We start from the raw sequence: 11,991 nt of genomic DNA on the forward strand, positions 1-11,991 counted from the left end.
GAGAGCTTGACTTAAAGCATGTCAGAGCTTGACTTTTAGCATGTCAGAGCTTGACTCGTAAAAAAATGTTAGAGCTTTACTCCTACCATATCAGAGCTTGACTTATAGCATGCCAGAGGTTGATTCGTATCTTATTAGAGCTTGACTTATAGCATGTCAGAGTTTTACTTATAGCCTGTTAGATCGTGATGCATAGCATGTTAAAGCTTGACTTATACCATGTTAGAGCTTGAAGAAGGGTAATACTATGTTAGAGCTTAACTTAAAGCCTGTAAGAGCTTGACATATAGCAAAGTAGACAATGATTGAATGTTATATCTTAACGTATTCTATATCATGATGTTTACTGATTAGCATGTAAGGAGCTTGACTTATAGCATGATATACTAAAGTTTGGCTATTACACATCATGCTAGAGCTTGACTCGTAGCATGTTAATCTTGATCCTAAGTATGTCAGAACTTGGTTCGAATCATGTTCGAGCTTGGAGTATAGCATGTCAGAGCTTGGTTTCGACTATATAAGAACTTGCCTCAAAGCATGTCATAGCTTGATTCGTAGTATATTAGAGCTTGATTTGTAGCATGTCAGGGCTTGATTCCTAGCATGTTAGAGCTTTACTAGTAGCATGTTAGAGCTTGACTCGTAGCATGTAAGAGCTTGACTCGTAGCATGTCAGAGCTTGATTCGTAGTATGTTAGAGCCTGACTTTAACATGACAGAGCTTGACTTATAGCCTGTTAGAACTTGACTTATAGCAAAGAAGACATTGAATTATAGCATGTTAATTAGTACTTGACGATTTTTGTAGCATGACATATACTGATTTATAGCGTATACGCGGAGCTTGACGTACAGCATGCTAGAGGTTCGTTCGTAGCATGCTATAGCTTGACTTGTGGCATGTTAATCTTGACTCATAACATGTCAGAGTTTGATTCATAGCATGTCAGAGTTTGATTCATAGCATGTCAGAGTTCGACTAGTAGCATGTTATATTAAAGCTTGACTTACAACATGTTAGAGCTTGATTTATATCAAGTAAAATGATGATTTGTAGCATGTCAGAGCTTGATTCATAGCATGTTAGAGCTTAACTTTAATATGTCAGAGCTTGACTCGTGTCATGTTAGAGCTTGACTCGTAGCATGTCAGAGCTTAACTTAAATGTTAGAGCTTGATTTGTATAAAGTAAAAGCTTGAATTACAGCATGATAGAACTTGGCCGATGGCATGCATCTAGGCATTTCCTGCAAGGACAGACGTAGCATTTCTATCAAAACTTTATATGATTCTTTTTAATGAGTCACTTTTCACAACTTGTGTGTGGTTTTGCAATAAATGTCACTTTGTTATGTATTATATATATAAGTATTTGTTTAAGTATTTGTTTACATCTATATCCTCGTTCTGAACCAGGAAGTGACAACATAAACGTGTCGTTACTAAATACATACTGGCGACAATGAGATTGTGATTATATTGAATTAATCAACGATGAACTATTTAATAGATATATAAGAAGATGTGGTATGATTGCCAATGAGACAACTCTTCATCCAAGTCATAGTTCGTAAAAGTAAACCATTACTGGTCAAAGTACGGCCTTCAGCACGGAGTCTTAGGATGTTAAAGTTAAAGCAATTAATATTAATATTATATTCTTAGTACTTATGGTATAAGACATTTAAAAAATAAGGTTACGAGCAAGATAAACTTTTAATTTATCATTTATCATTTTCGATTTAAAATTTTTGAAACAGGCGCATTTTCATTAAGCCTTAGGAAAAAAAAGAACTTGCGTATTACTCGTTCTGCTTTTTAAAACTAGTTATTCCGAGGCCTTTCATATATTATTATGCGATATGATATTTGTTTATTGTTTAAGGCCGTACGATATCTAATTTGTTAACTTCTACGTAATTTGGACTCTGGTGGAAGTTGTTTCTTCGGCAATCGATTCATACCGCTTCTTATTTTTATATTAGGGCCAATAAAAGTCATGTCTAATTAATCATTGAACTTATTGTGGATGATGGTTGTCGGTACAACATGTATGACTAATACACTGAGTAAATGGGTGTCGGTCAACACAGTCAGGTATGGCTCCTGTTCTGCCTGCAAAAGAACTATGCATGCTCACTCACAATAGTCGTTTAAACTTTCCTTACCATTCCAAAAACTTCGTCTTTGCCCCCTTTTTTTTTATATGAATCACGATGATATTTAACTTGTGCATTTCCCCCCAGGTTAATTTTCCAAAATCCTTCAATTATTAAATGGGGAGACTATTTGATTTTTGAGGGAAGGGGGTATTTGGAAAATAATATCCTAACCTGGTAGCAATTAAAAAAAACACAACAGAATTTACTCAAGTTTAGAGGGATATGGATATTAATCACATTAAATGCAGGACATTTCTTTGTATAATTAAAACATGAATAAACCGACCAAGCATAGGGTGAAATAAGAAATAAACAATACCCGGCCGCAATTATGCAAGTTTGATTTCAAAACTTGTCAGGTCATCATTTTAAACTGGTTCCCTAGCTGTTCTCTGTTTTGCTCTGGCAAATCAGATACCCATATGTTATAAGGGAGAAATCCAGCTTAGTCACCGTTTATTCGAAACTCATGCAAAATTTTGACATACCAATACGAAGGACAAGTAAAAACAACAAACAAACAAAGAGAGAGAGCATATCACTCAAATGTTAGGAACATTTATGCATTAAACTGAGAATTATGACATTTTTATGATGTGATTAACAATCTTTAAATCATTATTTATTAAGATCCTTCAATGTAAAGTATATGTCTATTTTATAGGGTTCAGTAACTGTACTTATTTTTTCCTTGCATTAACGCAATAATATATATAATTAATAATTCCTGAAGGCGGTCACTTCACTCCTCTCGCGTGATTTATGGTATTTTTTATTTTTTTTTTACTTTTTTCATTACTATAATGGCCTTGATCATTCTATGCTTTATCGGACATTTTAATGGTCATAACATGACCACAACCCACGACTTGCGTCAGTGTAAAATTTTATACAATGACAACGCGATTTTTTAACATGTTATTATTCCGGAACGGGTCATGGACATCTATAGGAATTTCAATTAGCGACTATTGACATTGTGTTTTACTTTCTTTTCGTGCTTTTAAGTTATTTGTTTTCATTTTTTTTACCTTGCGCATACCAAGCTTTTGACTCATGCATGGCTTTTCGGACACTTGTTTTAAGTTAACGACTATTTGATTTATTAGGGTTGGGTTGGGTAGAACTTTGGAAAATGAATATCCTGTACTGATAATAACTTTTAAAAATAGTCTTTAATGAGTATAACACTTTGCATATTTCGGGTGTCCGAAATGCTTTTTTGGATTGTCCAATATTAACTCAAAATTAAATAATTGACAGTCAATTGTGAATGCATAAAAACTTGCGCAGCTATACTGAAAAGCTGAGCTTGACAAAAACATCGTATTAATCTTAAATCATTGTCTAGTATTAGCTCTTTATATGACGTCACTAGAATGAGAGGTTGTTGGGTCGACTTGTAAATTCTGCTCCACAGTTCAAGACGCAGCATTGAGTACTGCGGGCAAATACTGGTCGGCTTGGAGTCAGACACACGTGTTCGGGTAGGGATACATATTTATCTTCTTGTGCATTGTGACCTTGCACGTGAAATGATAGCACGATATTTAATCAATGAGGAGCATTCATAGTCAATCTAATTAAACTATTGATCTCCGAGTATTATAACGTAATCAGTAGTGTTGTCAAATCTTACACTTTTGACTAACCGGTTACTCGGATAATCGTTCGACCGATTAACCGGTAAACCGGTAGTTTAAGTTGGTTTTTGAAAGACGGATCAATAGTACCCTACACATAGATATAAGTTATGGTATGAGTGTCAATTTTACAACCTTTCATCCAAGTCATAAATTTACGCTTTTAGAATGAAAGTTTGTTCTTTGGTATCATTTAAAGCTTGCCTGTTAGGATTCCTTGTCGAAGTTTGACTTTTTATTATCAATTACACCGTATCAACTATTATAGAGTTTGTACCAACTTCAGATTGAAAAATAAAAAAAAACCTTCTTGATCTCGTAGAATTGAATATGTCTGAAACCGATTATTCATTCCTTTTCTCTTGTTGTCTCCGAAAATAATGTGGAGTGTTTCAATTTGAAATGAATGATTATAAAACGAAGATGTGGTATGATTGCCAATGAGACAAATATCCACAAGAGATCAAAATGACACAGACATTAACAACAATAGATCACCGTACGACCTGTTTCTATGCTTTGTTTGCTTATTTCTTTAAGCATGTTACTCGTACTATCACGTATACACTGAGTACATTCACGTTAGTTTGCATTTCACAAGTTTTGAGTTAGTATTTCATTTAAGTTAAGACTAAGTCTTGCACTACGGAGGTTGAACATTTAGATGTAGGTGTACACCATATTAGATCAACAATGAAATAATGAAGTAATTAGTAAAATTTAATCGCATTACTGATTTTAAGTTACTGTTAAAAAAACATGTCTACTAATTATGTTTCTTTAAGATCTTGACCGAGCTCTAATTAATTTATGTTTTTAGGATTAACAATAACAATCAATAAACTGGACAATTCATCTGTCAAATTAATTACCACGATGACAATTTTCAAATGAAACATAACTATTTGATGATTTCAAGATAAATTTATTTCAAATCTACCAAAATTGAAAAAAGTCCGGTTAACCGGTTAGCGTTTTTGGTATTCGGTATTCGGTCGTTCGACCGGTTAACCGGTTAACCGGTTAACCGTTGACAACACTAGTAATCAGAGATTAGTATCTTAATAAGATTGCATTCATAGTCTTAAATATTCGCATCCTGATATACATATATATATATATGAAAGTAATACTTGCCACTGGACAGTCACGATATGACTCTTAGAACTTGTGGGTTGACATGATATATGGTCTGACTCACTTGTTTTCTCAACAATAAATCAGATTTAGACAGCAATGTCATTATGTCACCCTTGGTAAACATTAGAACTTTTTATTATTTTTTAAGTGCAAATATACCTACATATATTTGGGTCAAGGAAAACAAACAATTTAACTTTGACGAGTACAACAAAAAGTCATGATGTTAACAACATAATCATTTACAAAGTACATATTAGAGAGAACACCATACCCCCCCTTTTTTAAGGGGATTGGTTGCTTCTTAAAATCCATGGTTAAGTTATTCGGGACTGGTAGTTAATCGACTTCAGATATATACCTTATACAAACGTGTATTACAGATTTTAGATATCAGGCCACGTGTTTGTACATATGTATATTACAGATTTAAGATCTGAAGCGTTAAGACACGTGTTTTCATATCTGCAATAGATTTTATCAGGTACTGTTGACACAATGAAATCTAAATACACGTGAGTATCAACCGAGATAAAAGGGGGAATTATAGGTGGTTGAGAAACAATTTCACCCCACACTTGCGCCCGAATACAATGATTTTAATCGACTAGAATGCTCTGAGGGAACAATATACTTTAGTACAAAGAATAAACGGGTTACATGTACATTTGTAAATATGAATATACACCAGGAACATACAATATATGAAAAAAAAGCTAAACAAGTCAAGGTAATATCAATAATATATAATTATATATATATATAATTATATACTAGAAGATAATTGACAAATGTGGACCTTGTTTTCGCAATTCCATGGATTGCTTGATTTAACGTACAACACTAGCATGACTAAACAACATATCTTTATTGGGATCTATAAGAGAGTTTGAATTACAACTGGATAGGTATAGAAAATGCACGTAAAAACAAATACACATAAAATTGAGAATGGAAATGGGGATTGTATCAAAGAGACTACAACCCGACCATAGAAAAAACAACAACAGAAGGTCACCAACAGGTCTTCAATGTAACGAGAAATTCCCTCACCCGGAGGCGTCCTTCAGCTGGCCCCTAAATACATGCATGTTAACAACAGACAAACAGATAAAAGAGGTACCAGTGTAAAAATCAAAAGTATGTCAGTCCAGTGCCTGAAAATTGAGGGCGTAAATCAAACCTATCATCTTTTTAACTAATAAAAAAAATATACAAAGATGTGTAGGAGATAAGTTATGGTTTCAAATCAGACATCTATCCGACAGAGACAGAGGTACACGAATATTTTAATACATAAGGCCGTTTTTATTAAATAAGTTGGTTTACGGATCCGCCGACCCGAATTTTCGCTAATTCAAATAAAAATAAACGCACATTTGTCCTTAAAAATTATTTCCGCCGACCTCATATTTATCGATTTACTAAGAAAATTTTAAACGGAATTTTTGTATTTACGTTTCGTATTCTGGTTCCTATTACTGCATTAAAAAAATCGTAAACCAGTGCACAGGAAACGTGACTGGTTAGCTTTCCCTGACACCCAAAAGCGAAAAAAAGTCGCCCTGTTCTTGACGATACCAGTCGCATCCGTCATCGGACATTTTCAATTTTTAACAAGTTGATGAAACATCATTTTTTTATTGATAATTTAAAAAATTAAGACATAAACGGTTCAATATCTTAAGAAAAGAGGCTGAAGCATTGTATTTGCAGTGTGTAGCAGTTTATTTGATAAAAAATACAACTCAGCACCTCGAACATTTTTGCAAGTTCCGGTGCTTGTCACTCGAAAACGTACATCAACCTAAATTTCGACGGCAAAATAAGTTTGTTACTTCATTTAAACGTGATAAAAGTTGCCTCTAGTAAATTTTTAATCCATTTATTGCATTAAAAACGTCATGTTCCTTTCCAAATAACTTGTCAAACATCGTTTATTTTTGTAAATTTTCTTGCATTCGTCCGCCATTTACCGATTTCTAAACTACGGATCTGAACCGGACCAGCTAAGACCGAAATCCGTACTTTTACAATAATTATTATGGACTCACCGGCGAAACAGCTGACAGAAGAATATTGACCACAAAGGGAAAAATTATGTATGTCACATGCATTAAGAGACTTTTAGTTACATCTAATTGATTGGTGTCTATAATTCCCTATATTTTTTATGGATTAAATTTGTTTCAAACTTGATTAAAGTTGCTTAACTCGGAGACTATCACAGTTAGCTGATATCAATATATTATGGACCAGGTTAATAACTTATATATTTTTTGATGAGAAACACTGAATTTTATACTTAAGATAGTTTTGAATTAAATTGTAATTGATATATTATAATTTCTTTACATTTTTCAAAATAAAAAAAAAACCAATTTAGTGCTAGATATAAAATATTTAGTTGGAAGTTTCTCACAAGAACCTAAGTAAACTTTTGATTTGAAATGTTACTTTAATTGTATACTCAGATATGAATTGAACAATATAAAAAGAACATTATTTACATATGACCCTTTATACTATAGTTAAATCCAAACATTGTAGGGCACCACACGAATGAGCACTTCTCTTTCAAATCTCACCACTTCTCCCTATCAGTTTCAAAAAGAGAAGTCGCTTCTCCCTATAATTCTGAAGAAGTGTGAGCCCTGCAGATATCCGTAAACCAAATAAAAATAAAACTGGAAAGATCTAGTTTAAATTTATTTTTTTTCCCTCCTCCTACCCTAAGTTTTTTGGGCTGATGTCCGTAAACCAACTTATTAAATAAAAACGGCCTAATGTTTCACATCTACATATATTATCAATAGTGTGACCTTCAGCAATGTGAAATATGCCATTTTGTAATTGCAGTACCTGATCTATTAAATCTACATTTGTATAATTTGTAAATTTATAAGTAATAACAGTCGCTTTCACTTTAATTAATTAGGTTATGTAAGATTACGTCATCAAAAGTAGGAAAGAATCCTGTTGCCAAAGCAGACATGTCTGATCATTTCTAAACGTGTTGGTAGATAGCCCATATAATGATTAATTGTTCAAATATGTTCTGATAACATTTTTAAAAGTACATACGATATGTAAGACATTAATTGTATACGACGTTCATGAAAACAATAGAAACGCATGCAAGCGAAAAAAAATGACCTTCTTAACTTGAAAGTTTTTAGATGGAATTTAAGTTGCAAACATATTTTATTAATTGTGACTTGGATGGAGAGTTTAAACTCATACCACATCTTCGTATATCTATATAAGCGAATCTTCGTGTGGTAAATGTAAAATCACAAAAATACTAATCTCCGAGGAAAATTAGAAAAAGGAAGTCCTTAATCTATTTGGCCGAGACTGATCTAACATGTCTAAATAGTTTAACTACTCTAAATTGACAAGGTTCTCTCTGGGAAAACCGGCTCTCGGTCCCCACCACAACGACACAGCCAATAGTCCTAAAAGTAGCGCTAAACATCAATCAATCAATCAATCAATCAATCCATTAATCAATTCATAGACAATAACATTTCTAAATTCGATTACAGTTGAAATTTAAACATACCAAAGTCAGATGAACTCTATATTGTTAAATCCATATTATTATTTATTCATTTACTGCAACTTCATCCATATGAATACGATGGATGGAAACGGGAAACATTTGTTATAACAGGACAACAATCTTTCATCTTTTGCTGACGGTGGTATTTTTATTTAAATCGACAAAATATTTTTATTTGCTTTCAACCCATGCAAAAACAAAATGTTTGTCCACTGATAAACATGATACCGGTATGATATTTTAAATCGAGGTTAATTTTAACTTTTGAACCCATATCCGATACAAGCACACTCTTCTTCCCCATTTCTCTTCATAACAAATATTTTTAAGAGATTTTAAACCAAACAATTTAGTTAGACAAAAACATGACCCTAAGGACGATGGACGGAGCTTTCAACTCATGCAAAAACTAACTGTTTTTCCACTGATAAACCTGATACGAATTTAATTCTACATCAAGATTGTTTTTATTTTTAAACTTATATTCAATACAAACACACTATTTTCCCACTTCCCTTCATAACCGTTGAAATTTTTTTTTTTTAAAGATTTCGAATCAAAAAGTTTTGTTTGACAAAATCATTGAATGGTTCTACACATATCATTTGTTAGGCCCTTAAAGTTTATAGCTTGCTGTTTGGTGTGAGCCATGAAGGCTCCGTGTTGAAGACCGTACTTTGACCGATAATGGTTTACTTTTAGAAATTGTGACTTGGATGATTGAGAGAGTTGTCTCATTTAAAAAGTAAAAACACAAAAATACCAAACTCCGAGGAAAATTCAAAAAGGAAAATCCAAAATCAAAAGGCAAAATCAAAAGTCCAAACACATCAAACGAATGGATAACAACTGTCATATTCCTGACTTGGTACAGACATTTTCTAATGTAGAAAATGGTGGATTGAACCTGGTTTTATAGCTAGCTAAACCTCTCACTTGTATGACAGTCGCATCAAATTCCATTACATTGTCAACGATGTATGAACAAAACAAACATACTCAAAGAGTAAAAATGTCAAAAATAGGGGTATAGCAGTCAATACTGTGTTATCATCTTAATATCACTATAAAAACAACAAATGTAACGAAGAATCACAAAAAGGCATACATTAAATTTAACATACTCAAGTGAATTGGCACTTATACCACATCTTTTTATATCTACGACCCCACACAATATGATCGGTCAGTACATCTTGCTCTCAAACAAGGATTTACAATTCAGAATAATGAATTTGATATGTAATGGTCATAGTTGTAAATTAACTTTAAATTTGACTGAAGTGTAAAAATAAAATTAATTAGTCCTGAAAATGCATGAAATATTTACCACTGGAATTTGAAGAATAAAACCATCTAATTTTACCCTCCAAATCAAGGTGTTTATTTTAAATAAATCTTTCTTAGAGTTAATAACTTCAATTGTATGAAAAATACATATTTATATTATGGACATGTTGGCGTACTATTAGAAAACTAGCGAATTAATTTTCATCTTATGAAAGAAAGACAACCGAAAATGTACAGTTGCTAAAACGAAAATAACCTACAAAACATATATCATTATAGAAAATTAGAAAACAAGAATAGTAAATCAATCTAATTTAATTCTCCTCTGTATCGATCAGACGTTTATTCCTTAAATGTATAATAAAAAATAAAACCTCCTTAACCTAAATGGAGATGGTGTGAAGCATACATTTTTACTAGTAATTTCATTTTTTTGGAAACCGCGTATTACGTACGTTTTCTTCTTATGAAAGAAAGATAACCGAAAATGTACAATCGCTTAAACGAAAAATACGCTTCAAAGAAAACAAATAGACATCAAAATGTTTTGGCTGCTGGACCCAATTGTTGTCATGTTAACATTATTTGTTTTTTTTAGGTTGCTCAGTTACTTTGTTAATTTAACGGAACAACAAAACAAATGTCGTTCAGTTGGGTGTAAAGCTAGCTATAAAACCAGGTTTATGAAGTTTTTACACTAATTCAATTGGATGTTAGGTGTGTACTGATTTTAATTGATTTAGACTCAGCACGATTTTTTCAATTAGTTGTTATTGGCTTTGAACTACAAAAAGTAACTGTCTGTAATTGCAAGTACTTTCAGATCTGTAATGTATGTCTTTGTAGTTGGGATGTACAAGTACCCGGCCACATCCACTCTGTGTGTTAATGTTAGATGTATTTCTGTGTGTATCCATCTGAATAGTTAAGCCCTTTTCAACTCACTTTTATATTTCGTTCTTATGTTGTACTACTGTTACACGACTGTTCAAGGTTAGGGGAAGAGTTTTGGTGCTGCTAGCATTTGTAACCCCGTCAGAATCTGTATATATGTGACTGTCCCAACTCAGGAGCCTGTGATTCAGTGGGTTTTTTTTTTATTCTGTGTTGCATATTTTGTTTTTAGTTCACTTTTTTGTAAATTATTTCGCAGTTGGTTTTCTCGCTTGAATTGTTTTAATATATTTGTCATTTCGGGGCCTTTTATAGCTGACTATGCGGTATGGGCTCGGCTCTTTGTTGAAGGCCGTACAGTGACCTGACGTTGTTAATTTCTGTGTCATTTGGTCTCCTGTGAAGTTTTGTCTCATTGACAATCATACCACATCTTCTTTTTCATGTCCCATTTATGGGCATTATGTTTTCTGGTATGTGCGTCCGTTCGTCTGTTCGTTCTTTGGTTCGTCCATTCATTAGTCCGTCAAAATCTGCCTACGAAAGAAAGCATGCAAGTACTTTTTTTCTGTTGAATTAATAAGAGAAATAAAGTTAATAGAAATGAATAAAAAGAACTGAATTACAGAATTCAAATCGCTTATATTTTACAATTTTCAGTTTAAGATTTAAAGTTTTTTTTTGAAGATAGTGATAAACAATAAAGATCACAGATGAGTTGAAAAGGATACTTCAATTTTAATGCCAAAAAATGGCATCGTTTCAACAAAGGGAGATAATTTGGTGCTTTTTTAATGGTACATCCAAATTTGTCCTCTTTTCCGCTCATTCACTACCACATGCTCAATCATAATGTGAACACACGTTTAAATTCCTACAAATTCCTTCTAGACAAGCATGAAACTCATCTCGAATGCTAAAATATTTTTTAAAGTACATTATGATTTTTTTCTCTAGATTACCTTGGATTTTTTAAAATATCAAAGAGTATTAAAAACAGTAAAACAAATCGTTTTGTTTCTCTGATGTAGAAGTGTAGGGGCATGTTAAGGCGAAAGGTAAGTTTATGCAACTGCTCCTTGAGTTTTAAATCCTAGAGGTTATCACCAGCCCAGTAGTCAGCACTTTTGTTCTGACACGAGTTATCATTGCTATGGTCATATTTATAAATCAACTGTTTACAAAATTTTAGAGTTTTTGAAATAGTTCGAACTTCGGCTTTTCTACCTCAGTATTTTTTTGTTCCTCAATGCTCTTCAAATTCGTACTTTATTTTGGCCTATTTAACTTTTTT

Source organism: Mytilus trossulus, chromosome 11 (genome assembly GCF_036588685.1).
Source record: "Mytilus trossulus isolate FHL-02 chromosome 11, PNRI_Mtr1.1.1.hap1, whole genome shotgun sequence".
Classification (NCBI taxonomy): Eukaryota; Metazoa; Mollusca; class Bivalvia; order Mytilida; family Mytilidae; genus Mytilus; species Mytilus trossulus.